This window comes from Pseudophryne corroboree, unplaced genomic scaffold, assembly GCF_028390025.1.
Source record: "Pseudophryne corroboree isolate aPseCor3 unplaced genomic scaffold, aPseCor3.hap2 scaffold_2078, whole genome shotgun sequence".
Taxonomy (NCBI): Eukaryota; Metazoa; Chordata; class Amphibia; order Anura; family Myobatrachidae; genus Pseudophryne; species Pseudophryne corroboree.
In genome coordinates this window covers 33,640-51,327 of record NW_026968720.1, presented here as the reverse complement: position 1 = coordinate 51,327, position 17,688 = coordinate 33,640, and the positions used below count along the sequence as shown (strand labels likewise).

The 17,688-nt window shown below is 40.2% G+C and overlaps 4 non-coding genes across 4 annotated transcripts; all 4 read left to right on the top strand.

Annotated features, from left to right (window-relative positions):
• Positions 1-1,319: 1,319 nt before the first annotated feature.
• TRNAI-UAU (transfer RNA isoleucine (anticodon UAU)) lies at positions 1,320-1,412 on the top strand. The gene is given in 2 exon segments: positions 1,320-1,357; positions 1,377-1,412. It is a non-coding gene; the product is annotated as a tRNA-Ile (tRNA).
• Positions 1,413-4,023: 2,611 nt separating this feature from the next.
• On the top strand, positions 4,024-4,116 carry TRNAI-UAU (transfer RNA isoleucine (anticodon UAU)). Its single transcript is given in 2 exon segments — positions 4,024-4,061; positions 4,081-4,116. It is a non-coding gene; the product is annotated as a tRNA-Ile (tRNA).
• Positions 4,117-5,831: 1,715 nt separating this feature from the next.
• On the top strand, positions 5,832-5,924 carry TRNAI-UAU (transfer RNA isoleucine (anticodon UAU)). The gene is given in 2 exon segments: positions 5,832-5,869; positions 5,889-5,924. It is a non-coding gene; the product is annotated as a tRNA-Ile (tRNA).
• Positions 5,925-17,334: 11,410 nt separating this feature from the next.
• On the top strand, positions 17,335-17,427 carry TRNAI-UAU (transfer RNA isoleucine (anticodon UAU)). Its single transcript is given in 2 exon segments — positions 17,335-17,372; positions 17,392-17,427. It is a non-coding gene; the product is annotated as a tRNA-Ile (tRNA).
• Positions 17,428-17,688: the final 261 nt, after the last annotated feature.

The window sequence follows — 17,688 nt, the reverse complement described above, 5'->3', positions numbered from 1 at the left end:
GACTATTAAAAACCTATCAGTCTTATATAAGGACATCAGTAAGCACAACTGGCATAATGGATAAGGCACTGTTCTCCTAAGCCAGTGGTTGTGGGTTTAAGTCCCGTCTGAGTTGGAAGTCATTACAGCAAGTGCCTCATCACTAGAGTTGATATTTTATCCTTGCTTCAACTGTAAAACAGTCTTGCAGTGTTTAGCTTGTAAAAAATGACCACAGAAGCTAAAATATGACAAAAATAACATTGTTGTTGTTTTTTTTTAAACCTTTTCTATCATCGTGGGCAGATTATTCAAGTGCCATCTGGCATGCATGTTCCTTTGTTGCTCATCATTCATCACCAAAAATGATTTTCTTTTTCAATTCTTATGACTGTACTGATTGTATTGAATAAAATCCACATCTAGCATAACAAATTAAAACTACAAAGTGCTCCAGTGGCGCAATTGGTCTGCGCGCGGTACTTATAAGACAGTATCTGTTGAGCAATGCCGAGGTTTTGAGTTCAAGCCTCACCTGGAACATCTTTGTATACTGTTTTTTTTCCTTGTCATTAGTCATTGATTATAAACTGCTACCTTAATATTTAATATGATATTACAAAGGATGGAAGAAAGAAAGAAAAAACACAAACATGATTGTGCATTTAAGTTGTCAGCACACATCTGCTTTGGTTCAAATGCACTGCATATCTTCCTTCAGTCAGCCAACAAAACAGCAATGGAAAAGATTAACATACTGTTGGTAAAGCAGTTGCATCAAATTGATTTTCTGCAATATAGCATGATAATCCATACTGACAGCTCTGGATAGTACCAGCACATTTCTTGCTGGACTTGGCAATGCAAAGAACACAGTAAACAGCTTCACTTTTCTTCAAAAATAAATAATTGACTATTAAAAACCTATCAGTCTTAAATAAGGACATCAGTAAGCACCACTGGCATAATGGATAAGTCACTGCCCTCCTAAGCCAGGGGGTCCAAGTCCCATATGGGGTGGAAGTCATTACAGCAAGTGTCTCATCACTAGAGTTGATATTTTATCCTTGCTTCAACTGTAAAACAGTCTTGCAGTGTTTAGCTTGTAAAAAATGACCACAGAAGCTAAAATATGACATTAATTATTATAACATTGTTGTTGTTGTTATTTAAACCTTTTCTATCACCGTGGATAGCTTATTCAAGTGCCATCTGGCATGCATTTTCCTTTGTTGCTCATCATTCATCACCAAAAATGATTTTCTTTTTCAATTCTTATGACTAGACTGATTGTATTGAATAAAATCCACATCTAGCATAACCAATTAATGCTGCAAAGTGCTCCAGTGGCGCAATTGGTCAGCGCGCGGTACTTATAAGACAGTATCTGTTGAGCAATGCTGAGGTTGTGAGTTCAAGCCTCACCTGGAGTATCTTTGTATACTGTTTTTTTTCCTTTTCTTATGTCATTAGTCATTGATTATAAACTGCTACCTTAATATTTAATATGATATTACAAAGGATGGAAGAAAGAAAGAAAAAACACAAACATGATTGTGCATTTAAGTTGTCAGCACACATCTGCTTTGGTTCAAATGCACTGCATATCTTCCTTCAGTCAGCCAACAAAACAGCAATGGAAAAGATTAACATACTGTTGGTAAAGCAGTTGCATCAAATTGATTTTCTGCAATATAGCATGATAATCCATACTGACAGCTCTGGTTAGTACCAGCACATTTCTTGCTGGACTTGGTAATGCAAAGAACACAGTAAACAGCTTCAATTTTTTTCAAAAATAAATAATTGACTATTAAAAACCTATCAGTCTTAAATAAGGACATCAGTAAGCACCACTGGCATAATGGATAAGGCACTGTTTTCCTAAGCCAGTGGTTGTGGGTTTAAGTCCCGTCTGAGTTGGAAGTCATTACAGCAAGTGCCTCATCACTAGAGTTGATATTTTATCCTTGCTTCAACTGTAAAACAGTCCTGCAGTGTTTAGCTTGTAAAAAATGACCACAGAAGCTAAAATATGACAAAAATAACATTGTTGTTGTTTTTTTTTTAAACCTTTTCTATCATCGTGGGCAGATTATTCAAGTGCCATCTGGCATGCATGTTCCTTTGTTGCTCATCATTCATCACCAAAAATGATTTTCTTTTTCAATTCTTATAACTGTACTGATTGTATTGAATAAAATCAACATCTAGCATAACAAATTAAAACTACAAAGTGCTCCAGTGGCGCAATTGGTCTGCGCGCGGTACTTATAAGACAGTATCTGTTGAGCAATGCCGAGGTTTTGAGTTCAAGCCTCACCTGGAGCATCTTTGTATACTGTTTTTTTTTCCTTGTCATTAGTCATTGATTATAAACTGCTACCTTAATATTTAATATGATATTACAAAGGATGGAAGAAAGAAAGAAAAAACACAAACATGATTGTGCATTTAAGTTGTCAGCACACATCTGCTTTGGTTCAAATGCACTGCATATCTTCCTTCAGTCAGCCAACAAAACAGCAATGGAAAAGATTAACATACTGTTGGTAAAGCAGTTGCATCAAATTGATTTTCTGCAATATAGCATGATAATCCATACTGACAGCTCTGGATAGTACCAGCACATTTCTTGCTGGACTTGGTAATGCAAAGAACACAGTAAACAGCTTCAATTTTTTTTCAAAAATAAATAATTGACTATTAAAACCCTATCAGTCTTAAATAAGGACATCAGTAAGCACCACTGGCATAATGAATAAGGCACTGTTCTCCTAAGCCAGTGGTTGTGGGTTTAAGTCCCGTCTGAGTTGGAAGTCATAACAGCAAGTGTCTCATCACTAGAGTTTATATTTTATCCTTGCTTCAACTGTAAAACAGTCCTGCAGTGTTTAGCTTGTAAAAAATGACCACATAAGCTAAAATATGACATTAATTATGATAACATTGTTGTTGTTGTTTTTTAAACCTTTTCTATCACAGTGGACAGCTTATTCAAGTGCCATCTGGCATGCATGTTCCTTTGTTGCTCATCATTCATCACCAAAAATGATTTTCTTTTTCAATTCTTATGACTGTACTGATTGTATTGAATAAAATCCACATCTAGCATAACCAACTAATGCTGCAAAGTGCTCCAGTGGCGCAATTTGTCAGCGCGCGAAACTTATAAGACAGTATCTGTTGAGCAATGCCAAGGTTGTGAGGTCAAGCCTCACCTGGAGCATCTTTGTATACTATTTTTTTTCCTTTTCTTATGTCATTAGTCATTGATTATAAACTGCTACCTTAATATTTAATATGATATTACAAAGGATGGAAGAAAGAAAGAAAAAACACAAACATGATTGTGCATTTAAGTTGTCAGCACACATCTGCTTTGGTTCAAATGCACTGCATATCTTCCTTCAGTCAGCTAACAAAACAGCAATGGAAAAGATTAACATACTGTTGGTAAAGCAGTTGCATCAAATTGATTTTCTGCAATATAGCATGATAATCCATACTGACAGCTCTGGATAGTACCAGCACATTTCTTGCTGGACTTGGTAATGCAAAGAACACAGTAAACAGCTTCACTTTTTTCAAAAATAAATAATTGACTATTAAAAACCTATCAGTTTTAAATAAGGACATCAGTAAGCACCACTGGCATAATGGATAAGGCACTGTACTCCTAAGCCAGTGGTTGTGGGTTTAAGTCCCGTCTGAGTTGGAAGTCATTACAGCAAGTGTCTCATCACTAGAGTTGATATTTTATCCTTGCTTCAACTGTAAAACAGTCTTGCAGTGTTTAGCTTGTAAAAAATGACCACAGAAGCTAAAATATGACATTAATTATGATAACATTGTTGTTTTTTTTGTTGTTTTTTAAACCTTTTCTATCACTGTGGACAGCTTATTCAAGTGCCATCTGGCATGCATGTTCCTTTGTTGCTCATCATTCATCACCAAAAATGATTTTCTTTTTCAATTCTTATGACTGTACTGATTGTATTGAATAAAATCCACATCTAGCATAACCAATTAATGCTGCAAAGTGCTCCAGTGGCGCAATTGGTCAGCGCACGGTACTTATAATACAGTATCTGTTGAGCAATGCTGAGGTTGTGAGTTCAAGCCTCACCTGGAGCAGCTTTGTATAATGTTTTTTTTTCCTTTTTTTATGTCATTAGTCATTGATTATAAACTGCTACCTTAATATTTAATATGATATTACAAAGGATGGAAGAAAGAAAGAAAACACACAAACATGATTGTGCATTTAAGTTGTCAGCACACATCTGCTTTGGTTCAAATGCACTGCATATCTTCCTTCAGTCAGCCAACAAAACAGCATTGGAAAAGATTAACATACTGTTGGTAAAGCAGTTGCATCAAATTGATTTTCTGCAATATAGCATGATAATCCATACTGACAGCTCTGGATAGTACCAGCACATTTCTTGCTGGACTTGGTAATGCAAAGAACACAGTAAACAGCTTTACTTTTTTTCAAAAATAAATAATTGACTATTAAAAACCTATCAGTCTTAAATAAGTACATCAGTAAGCACCACTGGCATAACGGATAAGGCACTGTTCTCCTAAGCCAGTGGTTGTGGGTTTAAGTCCCGTCTGAGTTGGAAGTCATTACAGCAAGTGTCTCATCACTAGAGTTGATATTTTATCCTTGCTTCAACTGTAAAACAGTCTTGCAGTGTTTAGCTTGTAAAAAATGACCACAGAAGCTAAAATATGACATTTATTATGATAACATTGTTGTTGTTGTTTTTTAAACCTTTTCTATCACCGTGGACAGCTTATTCAAGTGCCATCTGGCATGCATGTTCCTTTGTTGCTCATCATTCATCACCAAAAATGATTTTCTTTTTCAATTCTTACGAATGTACTGATTGTATTGAATAAAATCCACATCTAGCATAACCAATTAATGCTGCAAAGTGCTCCAGTGGCGCAATTGGTCAGCACGTGAAACTTATAAGACAGTATCTGGTAAGCAATGCCAAGGTTGTGAGGTCAAGCCTCACCTGGAGCATCTTTGTATACTGTTTTTTTTCCTTTTCTTATGTCATTAGTCATTGATTATAAACTGCTACCTTAATATTTAATATGATATTACAAAGGATGGAAGAAAGAAAGAAAAAACACAAACATGATTGTGCATTTAAGTTGTCAGCACACATCTGCTTTGGTTCAAATGCACTGCATATCTTCCTTCAGTCAGCCAACAAAACAGCAATGGAAAAGAATAACATACTGTTGGTAAAGCAGTTGCATCAAATTGATTTTCTGCAATATAGCATGATAATCTATACTGACAGCTCTGGATAGTACCAGCACATTTCTTGCTGGACTTGGTAATGCAAAGAACACAGTAAACAGCTTCAATTTTTCCCCAAAAATAAATAATTGACTCTTAAAAACCTATCAGTCTTAAATAAGGACATCAGTAAGCACCACTGGCATAATGGATAAGGCACTGTTCTCCTAAGCCAGTGGTTGTGGGTTTAAGTCCCGTATGAGTTGGAAGTCATTACAGCAAGTGTCTCATCACTAGAGTTTATATTTTATCCTTGCTTCAACTGTAAAAAAGTCTTGCAGTGTTTAACTTGTAAAAAATGACCACGGAAGCTAAAATATGACATTAATTATTATAACATTGTTGTTGTTGTTTTTTAAACCTTTTCTATCACAGTGGACAGCTTATTCAAGTGCCATCTGGCATGCATGTTCCTTTGTTGCTCATCATTCATCACCAAAAATGATTTTCTTTTTCAATTCTTATGACTGTACTGATTGTATTGAATAAAATCCACATCTAGCATAACCAATTAATGCTGCAAAGTGCTCCAGTGGCGCAATTGGTCAGCGCGCGGTACTTATAATACAGTATGTGTTGAGCAATGCCGAGGTTGTGAGTTCAAGCCTCACCTGGAGCAGCTTTGTATAATGTTTTTTTTCCTTTTTTTATGTCATTAGTCATTGATTATAAACTGCTACCTTAATATTTAATATGATATTACAAAGGATGGAAGAAAGAAAGAAAACACACAAACATGATTGTGCATTTAAGTTGTCAGCACACATCTGCTTTGGTTCAAATGCACTGCATATCTTCCTCCAGTCAGCCAACAAAACAGCAATGGAAAAGATTAACATACTGTTGGTAAAGCAGTTGCATCAAATTGATTTTCTGCAATATAGCATGATAATCCATACTGACAGCTCTGGATAGTACCAGCACATTTCTTGCTGGACTTGGTAATGCAAAGAACACAGTGAACAGCTTCACTTTTTTTCAAAAATAAATAATTGACTATTAAAAACCTATCAGTCTTAAATAAGGACATCAGTAAGCACCACTGGCATAACGGATAAGGCACTGTTCTCCTAAGCCAGTGGTTGTGGGTTTAAGTCCCGTCTGAGTTGGAAGTCATTACAGCAAGTGTCTCATCACTAGAGTTGATATTTTATCCTTGCTTCAACTGTAAAACAGTCTTGCAGTGTTTAGCTTGTAAAAAATGACCACAGAAGCTAAAATATGATATTTATTATGATAACATTGTTGTTTTTGTTTTTTAAACCTTTTCTATCACCGTGGACAGCTTATTCAAGTGCCATCTGGCATGCATGTTCCTTTGTTGCTCATCATTCTTCACCAAAAATGATTTTCTTTTTCAATTCTTATGAATGTACTGATTGTATTGAATAAAATCCACATCTAGCATAACCAATTAATGCTGCAAAGTGCTCCAGTGGCGCAATTGGTCAGCAAGTGAAACTTATAAGACAGTATCTGTTAAGCAATGCCAAGGTTGTGAGGTCAAGCCTCACCTGGAGCATCTTTGTATACTGTTTTTTTTCCTTTTCTTATGTCATTAGTCATTGATTATAAACTGCTACCTTAATATTTAATATGATATTACAAAGGATGGAAGAAAGAAAGAAAGAAAGAAAGAAAGAAAGAAAGAAAGAAAGAAAAAACACAAACATGATTGTGCATTTAAGTTGTCAGCACACATCTGCTTTGGTTCAAATGCATTGCATATCTTCCTTCAGTCAGCCAACAAAACAGCAATGGAAAAGATTAACATACTCTTGGTAAAGCAGTTGCATCAAATTGATTTTCTGCAATATAGCATGATAATCCATACTGACAGCTCTGGATAGTACCAGCACATTTCTTGCTGGACTTGGTAATGCAAAGAACACAGTAAACAGCTTCACTTTTTCATCAAAAATAAATAATTGACTATTAAAAACCTAACAGTCTTAAATTAGGACATCAGTGAGCACCACTGGCACAATGTATAAGGCACTGTACTCCTAAGCCAGTGGTTGTGGGTTTAAGTCCCATCTGAGTTGGAAGTCATTACAGCAAGTGTCTCATCACTAGAGTTGATATTTTATCCTTGCTTCAACTGTAAAACAGTCTTGCAGTATTTAGCTTGTAAAAAATGACCACAGAAGCTAAAATATGACATTAATTATGATAACATTGTTGTTGTTGTTTTTTAAACCTTTTCTATCACCGTGGACAGCTTATTCAAGTGCCATCTGGCATGCATGTTCCTTTGTTGCTCATCATTCATCACCAAAAATGATTTTCTTTTTCAATTCTTATGACTGTACTGATTGTATTGAATAAAATCCACATCTAGCATAACCAATCAATGCTGCAAAGAGCTCCAGTGGCGCAATTGGTCAGCATGCGGTACTTATAAGACAGTATCTGTTGAGCAATGCCGAGGTTGTGAGTTCAAGCCTCACCTGGAGTATCTTTGTATACTGTTTTTTTTCCTTTTCTTATGTCATTAGTCATTGATTATAAACTGCTACCTTAATATTTAATATGATATTACAAAGGATGGAAGAAAGAAAGAAAAAACACAAACATGATTGTTAGAGATGAGCGCCTGAAATTTTTCGGGTTTTGTGTTTTGGTTTTTGGTTCGGTTCCGCGGCCGTGTTTTGGGTTCGAACGCGTTTTGGCAAAACCTCACCGAATTTTTTTTGTCGGATTCGGGTGTGTTTTGGATTCGGGTGTTTTTTTCAAAAAACACTAAAAAACAGCTTAAATCATAGAATTTGGGGGTCATTTTGATCCCAAAGTATTATTAACCTCAAAAACCATAATTTACACTCATTTTCAGTCTATTCTGAATACCTCACACCTCACAATATTATTTTTAGTCCTAAAATTTGCACCGAGGTCGCTGTGTGAGTAAGATAAGCGACCCTAGTGGCCGACACAAACACCGGGCCCATCTAGGAGTGGCACTGCAGTGTCACGCAGGATGTCCCTTCCAAAAAACCCTCCCCAAACAGCACATGACGCAAAGAAAAAAAGAGGCGCAATGAGGTAGCTGTGTGAGTAAGATTAGCGACCCTAGTGGCCGACACAAACACCGGGCCCATCTAGGAGTGGCACTGCAGTGTCACGCAGGATGGCCCTTCCAAAAAACCCTCCCCAAACAGCACATGACGCAAAGAAAAAAAGAGGCGCAATGAGGTAGCTGTGTGAGTAAGATTAGCGACCCTAGTGGCCGACACAAACACCGGGCCCATCTAGGAGTGGCACTGCAGTGTCACGCAGGATGTCCCTTCCAAAAAACCCTCCCCAAACAGCACATGACGCAAAGAAAAAAAGAGGCGCAATGAGGTAGCTGTGTGAGTAAGATTAGCGACCCTAGTGGCCGACACAAACACCGGGCCCATCTAGGAGTGGCACTGCAGTGTCACGCAGGATGTCCCTTCCAAAAAACCCTCCCCAAACAGCACATGACGCAAAGAAAAAAAGAGGCGCAATGAGGTAGCTGACTGTGTGAGTAAGATTAGCGACCCTAGTGGCCGACACAAACACCGGGCCCATTTAGGAGTGGCACTGCAGTGTCACGCAGGATGTCCCTTCCAAAAAACCCTCCCCAATCAGCACATGATGCAAAGAAAAAGAAAAGAAAAAAGAGGTGCAAGATGGAATTGTCCTTGGGCCCTCCCACCCACCCTTATGTTGTATAAACAAAACAGGACATGCACACTTTAACCAACCCATCATTTCAGTGACAGGGTCTGCCACACGACTGTGACTGATATGACGGGTTGGTTTGGACCCCCCCCAAAAAAGAAGCAATTAATCTCTCCTTGCACAAACTGGCTCTACAGAGGCAAGATGTCCACCTCATCATCACCCTCCGATATATCACCGTGTACATCCCCCTCCTCACAGATTATCAATTCGTCCCCACTGGAATCCACCATCTCAGCTCCCTGTGTACTTTGTGGAGGCAATTGCTGCTGGTCAATGTCTCCGCGGAGGAATTGATTATAATTCATTTTAATGAACATCATCTTCTCCACATTTTCTGGATGTAACCTCGTACGCCGATTGCTGACAAGGTGAGCGGCGGCACTAAACACTCTTTCGGAGTACACACTTGTGGGAGGGCAACTTAGGTAGAATAAAGCCAGTTTGTGCAAGGGCCTCCAAATTGCCTCTTTTTCCTGCCAGTATAAGTACGGACTGTGTGACGTGCCTACTTGGATGCGGTCACTCATATAATCCTCCACCATTCTATCAATGTTGAGAGAATCATATGCAGTGACAGTAGACGACATGTCCGTAATCATTGTCAGGTCCTTCAGTCCGGACCAGATGTCAGCATCAGCAGTCGCTCCAGACTGCCCTGCATCACCGCCAGCGGGTGGGCTCGGAATTCTGAGCCTTTTCCTCGCACCCCCAGTTGCGGGAGAATGTGAAGGAGGAGATGTTGACAGGTCGCGTTCCGCTTGACTTGACAATTTTGTCACCAGCAGGTCTTTCAACCCCAGCAGACTTGTGTCTGCCGGAAAGAGAGATCCAAGGTAGGCTTTAAATCTAGGATCGAGCACGGTGGCCAAAATGTAGTGCTCTGATTTCAACAGATTGACCACCCGTGAATCCTTGTTAAGCGAATTAAGGGCTCCATCCACAAGTCCCACATGCCTAGCGGAATCGCTCCGTGTTAGCTCCTCCTTCAATGTCTCCAGCTTCTTCTGCAAAAGCCTGATGAGGGGAATGACCTGACTCAGGCTGGCAGTGTCTGAACTGACTTCACGTGTGGCAAGTTCAAAGGGCATCAGATCCTTGCACAACGTTGAAATCATTCTCCACTGCGCTTGAGACAGGTGCATTCCACCTACTATATTGTGCTCAATTGTATAGGCTCGAATGGCCTTTTGCTGCTCCTCCAACCTCTGAAGCATATAGAGGGTTGAATTCCACCTCGTTACCACTTCTTGCTTCAGATGATGGCAGGGCAGGTTCAGTAGTTTTTGGTGGTGCTCCAGTCTTCTGTACGTGGTGCCTGTACGCCGAAAGTGTCCCGCAATTCTTCTGGCCACCGACAGCATCTCTTGCACGCCCCTGTCGTTTTTTAAAAAATTCTGCACCACCAAATTCAAGGTATGTGCAAAACATGGGACGTGCTGGAATTTGCCCATATTTAATGCACACACAATATTGCTGGCGTTGTCCGATGCCACAAATCCACAGGAGAGTCCAATTGGGGTAAGCCATTCCGCGATGATCTTCCTCAGTTGCCGTAAGAGGTTTTCAGCTGTGTGCGTATTCTGGAAAGCGGTGATACAAAGCGTAGCCTGCCTAGGAAAGAGTTGGCGTTTGCGAGATGCTGCTACTGGTGCCGCCGCTGCTGTTCTTGCGGCGGGAGTCCATACATCTACCCAGTGGGCTGTCACAGTCATATAGTCCTGACCCTGCCCTGCTCCACTTGTCCACATGTCCGTGGTTAAGTGGACATTGGGTACAACTGCATTTTTTAGGACACTGGTGAGTCTTTTTCTGACGTCCGTGTACATTCTCGGTATCGCCTGCCTAGAGAAGTGGAACCTAGATGGTATTTGGTAACGGGGGCACACTGCCTCAATAAATTGTCTAGTTCCCTGTGAACTAACGGCGGATACCGGACGCACGTCTAACACCAACATAGTTGTCAAGGCCTCAGTTATCCGCTTTGCAGCAGGATGACTGCTGTGATATTTCATCTTCCTCGCAAAGGACTGTTGAACAGTCAATTGCTTACTGGAAGTAGTACAAGTGGGCTTACGACTTCCCCTCTGGGATGACCATCGACTCCCAGCAGCAACAACAGCAGCTCAGCAGCAGTAGGCGTTACACGCAAGGATGCATCGGAGGAATCCCAGGCAGGAGAGGACTCGTCAGAATTGCCAGTGACATGGCCTGCAGGACTATTGGCATTCCTGGGGAAGGAGGAAATTGACACTGAGGGAGTTGGTGGGGTGGTTTGCGTGAGCTTGGTTACAAGAGGAAGGGATTTACTGGTCAGTGGACTGCTTCCGCTGTCACCCAAAGTTTTTGAACTTGTCACTGACTTATTATGAATGCGCTGCAGGTGACGTATAAGGGAGGATGTTCCGAGGTGGTTAACGTCCTTACCCCTACTTATTACAGCTTGACAAAGGGAACACACGGCTTGACACCTGTTGTCCGCATTTCTGGTGATATACCTCCACACCGAAGAGCTGATTTTTTTGGTATTTTCACCTGGCATGTCAACGGCCATATTCCTCCCACGGACAACAGGTGTCTCCCCGGGTGCCTGACTTAAACAAACCACCTCACCATCAGAATCCTCCTGGTCAATTTCCTCCCCAGCGCCAGCAACACCCATATCCTCCTCATCCTGGTGTACTTCAACACTGACATCTTCAATCTGACTATCAGGAACTGGATTGCGGGTGCTCCTTCCAGCACTTGCAGGGGGCGTGCAAATGGTGGAAGGCGCATGCTCTTCACGTCCAGTGTTGGGAAGGTCAGGCATTGCAACCGACACAATTGGACTCTCCTTGTGGATTTGGGATTTCGAAGAATGCACAGTTCTTTGCTGTGCTGCTTTTGCCAGCTTGAGTCTTTTCATTTTTCTAGCGAGAGGCTGAGTGCTTCCATCCTCATGTGAAGCTGAACCACTAGCCATGAACATAGGCCAGGGCCTCAGCCGTTCCTTGCCACTCCGTGTCGTAAATGGCATATTGGCAAGTTTACGCTTCTCCTCCGACAATTTTATTTTAGGTTTTGGAGTCCTTTTTTTTCTGATATTTGGTGTTTTGGATTTGACATGCTCTGTACTATGACATTGGGCATCGGCCTTGGCAGACGACGTTGCTGGCATTTCATCATCTCGGCCATGACTAGTGGCAGCAGCTTCAGCACGAGGTGGAAGTGGATCTTGATCTTTCCCTAATTTTGGAACCTCAACATTTTTGTTCTCCATATTTTAATAGGCACAACTAAAAGGCACCTCAGGTAAACAATGGAGATGGATACTAGTATACAATTATGGACTGCCTGCCGAGTGCAGACACAGAGGTAGCCACAGCCGTGAACTACCGTACTGTACTGTGTCTGCTGCTAATATAGACTGGTTGATAAAGAGATGTCTATGTAACTATGTATGTATAAAGAAGAAAGAAAAAAAAACCACGGTTAGGTGGTATACAATTATGGACGGACTGCCTGCCGAGTGCAGACACAGAGGTAGCCACAGCCGTGAACTACCGTACTGTACTGTGTCTGCTGCTAATAATATAGACTGGTTGATAAAGAGATGTCGTAGTAGTATGTATGTATAAAGAAGAAAGAAAAAAAAACCACGGTTAGGTGGTATACAATTATGGACGGACTGCCTGCCGAGTGCAGACACAGAGGTAGCCACAGCCGTGAACTACCGTACTGTACTGTGTCTGCTGCTAATATAGACTGGTTGATAAAGAGATGTCTATGTAACTATGTATGTATAAAGAAGAAAGAAAAAAAAACCACGGTTAGGTGGTATACAATTATGGACGGACTGCCTGCCGAGTGCAGACACAGAGGTAGCCACAGCCGTGAACTACCGTACTGTACTGTGTCTGCTGCTAATATAGACTGGTTGATAAAGAGATGTCTATGTAACTATGTATGTATAAAGAAGAAAGAAAAAAAAACCACGGTTAGGTGGTATACAATTATGGACGGACTGCCTGCCGAGTGCAGACACAGAGGTAGCCACAGCCGTGAACTACCGTACTGTACTGTGTCTGCTGCTAATATAGACTGGTTGATAAAGAGATGTCTATGTAACTATGTATGTATAAAGAAGAAAGAAAAAAAAACCACGGTTAGGTGGTATACAATTATGGACGGACTGCCTGCCGAGTGCAGACACAGAGGTAGCCACAGCCGTGAACTACCGTACTGTACTGTGTCTGCTGCTAATATAGACTGGTTGATAAAGAGATGTCGTAGTAGTATGTATGTATAAAGAAGAAAAAAAAACCACGGTTAGGTGGTATACAATTATGGACGGACTGCCTGCCGAGTGCAGACACAGAGGTAGCCACAGCCGTGAACTACCGTACTGTGTCTGCTGCGACTGGATGATAAATGATATAAAAAATATATATATATCACTACTGCAGCCGGACAGGTATATATTATATATTATATAATGACGGACCTGCTGGACACTGTCTGTCAGCAGAATGAGTTTTATTTTTATAGAATAAAAAAAACAACAACACACAAGTGAAGTCACACGACGAGTGTTTAACTTTTTCAGGCAATCACAATATAAGTATACTACTAACTATACTGGTGGTCAGTGTGGTCAGGTCACTGGTCAGTCACACTGGCAGTGGCACTCCTGCAGCAAAAGTGTGCACTGTTTAATTTTAATATAATATTATGTACTCCTGGCTCCTGCTATAACCTATAACTGGCACTGCAGTGCTCCCCAGTCTCCCCCACAATTATAAGCTGTGTGAGCTGAGCAGTCAGACAGATATATAATATATATAGATGATGCAGCACACTGGGCTGAGCCTGAGCAGTGCACACAGATATGGTATGTGACTGAGTCACTGTGTGTATCGCTTTTTTCAGGCAGAGAACGGATATATTAAATAAACTGCACTGTCTGGTGGTCACTCACTATATAATATTATGTACTCCTGGCTCCTGCTATAACCTATAACTGGCACTGCAGTGCTCCCCAGTCTCCCCCACAATTATAAGCTGTGTGAGCTGAGCAGTCAGACAGATATATAATATATATAGATGATGCAGCACACTGGGCTGAGCCTGAGCAGTGCACACAGATATGGTATGTGACTGAGTCACTGTGTGTATCGCTTTTTTCAGGCAGAGAACGGATATATTAAATAAACTGCACTGTCTGGTGGTCACTCACTATATAATATTATGTACTCCTGGCTCCTGCTATAACCTATAACTGGCACTGCAGTGCTCCCCAGTCTCCCCCACAATTATAAGCTGTGTGAGCTGAGCAGTCAGACAGATATATAATATATATAGATGATGCAGCACACTGGGCTGAGCCTGAGCAGTGCACACAGATATGGTATGTGACTGAGTCACTGTGTGTATCGCTTTTTTCAGGCAGAGAACGGATATATTAAATAAACTGCACTGTCTGGTGGTCACTCACTAGTAAACTCTCTGCACTCTCTACACTTCTACAGTACTCCTCCTAGTCCTAAGCTCCAGTAAATCTCTCTCTCTTATAATCTAAATGGAGAGGACGCCAGCCACGTCCTCTCCCTATCAATCTCAATGCACGTGTGAAAATGGCGGCGACGCGCGGCTCCTTATATAGAATCCGAGTCTCGCGATAGAATCCGAGCCTCGCGAGAATCCGACAGCGTCATGATGACGTTCGGGCGTGCTCGGGTTAACCGAGCAAGGCGGGAAGATCCGAGTCGCTCGGATCCGTGTAAAAAAAGCTGAAGTTCGGGCGGGTTCGGATTCCGAGGAACCGAACCCGCTCATCTCTAATGATTGTGCATTTAAGTTGTCAGCACACATCTGCTTTGGTTCAAATGCACGGCATATCTTCCTTCAGTCAGCCAACAAAACAGCAATGGAAAAGATTAACATACTGTTGGTAAAGCAGTTGCATCAAATTGATTTTCTGCAATATAGCATGATAATCCATACTTACAGCTCTGGATAGTACCAGCACATTTCTTGCTGGACTTAGTAATGCAAAGAACACAGTAAACAGCTTCACTTTTTTTCAAAAATAAATAATTGACTATTAAAAACCTAACAGTCTTAAATAAGGACATCAGTAAGCACCACTGGCATAATGGATAAGGCACTGTTCTCCTAAGCCAGTGGTTGTGGGTTTAAGTCCCGTCTGAGTTGGAAGTCATTACAGCAAGTGTCTCATCACTAGAGTTGATATTTTATCCTTGCTTCAACTGTAAAACAGTCTTGCAGTGTTTAGCTTGTAAAAAATGACCACAGAAGCTAAAATATGACATTAATTAGGATAACATTGTTGTTGTTGTTTTTTAAACCTTTTCTATCACAGTGGACAGCTTATTCAAGTGCCATCTGGCATGCATGTTCCTTTGTTGCTCATCATTCATCACCAAAAATGATTTTCTTTTTCAATTCTTATGACTGTACTGATTGTATTGAATAAAATCCACATCTAGCATAACCAATTAATGCTGCAAAGTGCTCCAGTGGCGCAATTGGTCAGTGCGCGGTACTTATAAGACAGTATCTGTTGAGCAATGCCGAGGTTGTGAGTTCAAGCCTCACTTGGAGCAGCTTTGTTTAATGTTTTTTTTTCCTTTTTTTTATGTCATTAGTCATTGATTATAAACTGCTACCTTAATATTTAATATGATATTACAAAGGATGGAAGAAAGAAAGAAAAAACACAAACATGATTGTGCATTTAAGTTGTCAGCACACATCTGCTTTGGTTCAAATGCACTGCATATCTTCCTTCACCCAGCCAACAAAACAGCAATGGAAAAGATTAACATACTGTTGGTAAAGCAGTTGCATCAAATTGATTTTCTGCAATATAGCATGATAATCCATACTGACAGCTCTGGATAGTACCAGCACATTTCTTGCTGGACTTGGTAATGGAAAGAACACAGTAAACAGCTTCACTTTTTTCAAAAATATTTAATTGACTATTAGAATTCTAACAGTCTTAAAAAAGAACATCAGTAAGCACCACTGGCATAATGGGTAAGGCACTGTTCTCCTAAGCCAGTGGTTGTCGGTTTAAGTCCCGTCTGAGTTGGAAGTCATTACAGCAAGTGTTTAATCACTAGAGTTGATATTTTATCCTTGCTTCAACTGTAAAACAGTCTTGCAGTGTTTAGCTTGTAAAAAATGACCACAGAAGCTAAAATATGACATTAATTATGATAACATTGTTGTTGTTGTTGTTGTTTTTTAAACCTTTTCTATCACCGTGGACAGCTTATTCAAGTGCCATCTGGCATGCATGTTCCTTTGTTGCTCATCATTTATCACCAAAAATGATTTTCTTTTTCAATTCTTATGACTGTACTGATTGTATTGAATAAAATCCACATCTAGCATAACCAACTAATGCTGCAAAGTGCACCAGTGGTGCAATTGGTCAGCGCGCGGTACTTATAAGACAGTATCTGTTGAGCGATGCCGAGGTTGTGAGTTCAAGCCTCACCTGGAGCATCTTTGTATAATGTTTTTTTTTTCCTTTTCTTATGTCATTAGTCATTGATTATAAACTGCTACCTTAATATTTAATATGATATTACAAAGGATGGAAGAAAGAAAGAAAAAACACAAACATGATTGTGCATTTAAGTTGTCAGCACACATCTGCTTTGGTTCAAATGCACTGCATATCTTCCTTCAGTCAGCCAACAAAACAGCAATGGAAAAGATTAACATACTGTAGGTAAAGCAGTTGCATCAAATAGATTTTCTGCAATATAGCATGATAATCCATACTGACAGCTCTGGATAGTACCAGCACATTTCTTGCTGGACTTGGTAATGCAAAGAACACAGTAAACAGCTTCACTTTTTCCTCAAAAATAAATAATTGACTATTAAAAACCTAACTGTCTTAAATAAGAACATCAGTAAGCACCACTGGCATAATGAATAAGTCACTGCCCTCCTAAGCCAGGGGGTCCAAGTCCCATATGGGGTGGAAGTCATTACAGCAAGTGTCTCATCACTAGAGTTGATATTTTATCCTTGCTTCAACTGTAAAACAGTCTTGCAGTGTTTAGCTTGTAAAAAATGACCACAGAGCTAAAATATGACATTAATTATGATAACATTGTTGTTGTTGTTTTTTAAACCTTTTCTATCACCGTGGACAGCTTATTCAAGTGCCATCTGGCATGCATGTTCCTTTGTTGCTCATCATTTATCACCAAAAATGATTTTCTTTTTCAATTCTTATGACTGTACTGATTGTATTGAATAAAATCCACATCTAGCATAACCAATTATTGCTGCAAAGTGCTCCAGTGGCGCAATTGGTCAGCGCGCGGTACTTATAAGACAGTATCTGTGGAGCGATGCCGAGGTTGTGAGTTAAAGCCTCACCTGGAGCATCTTTGTATACTGTTTTTTTTTTCCTTTTCTTATGTCATTATTCATTGATTATAAACTGCTACCTTAGTATTTAATATGATATTACAAAGGATGGAAGAAAGAAAGAAAAAACAAACACAAACATGATTGTGCATTTAAGTTGTCAGCACACATCTGCTTTGGTTCAAATGCACTGCATGTCTTCCTTCAGTCAGCCAACAAAACAGCAATGGAAAAGATTAACATACTGTTGGTAAAGCAGTTGCATTAAATTGATTTTC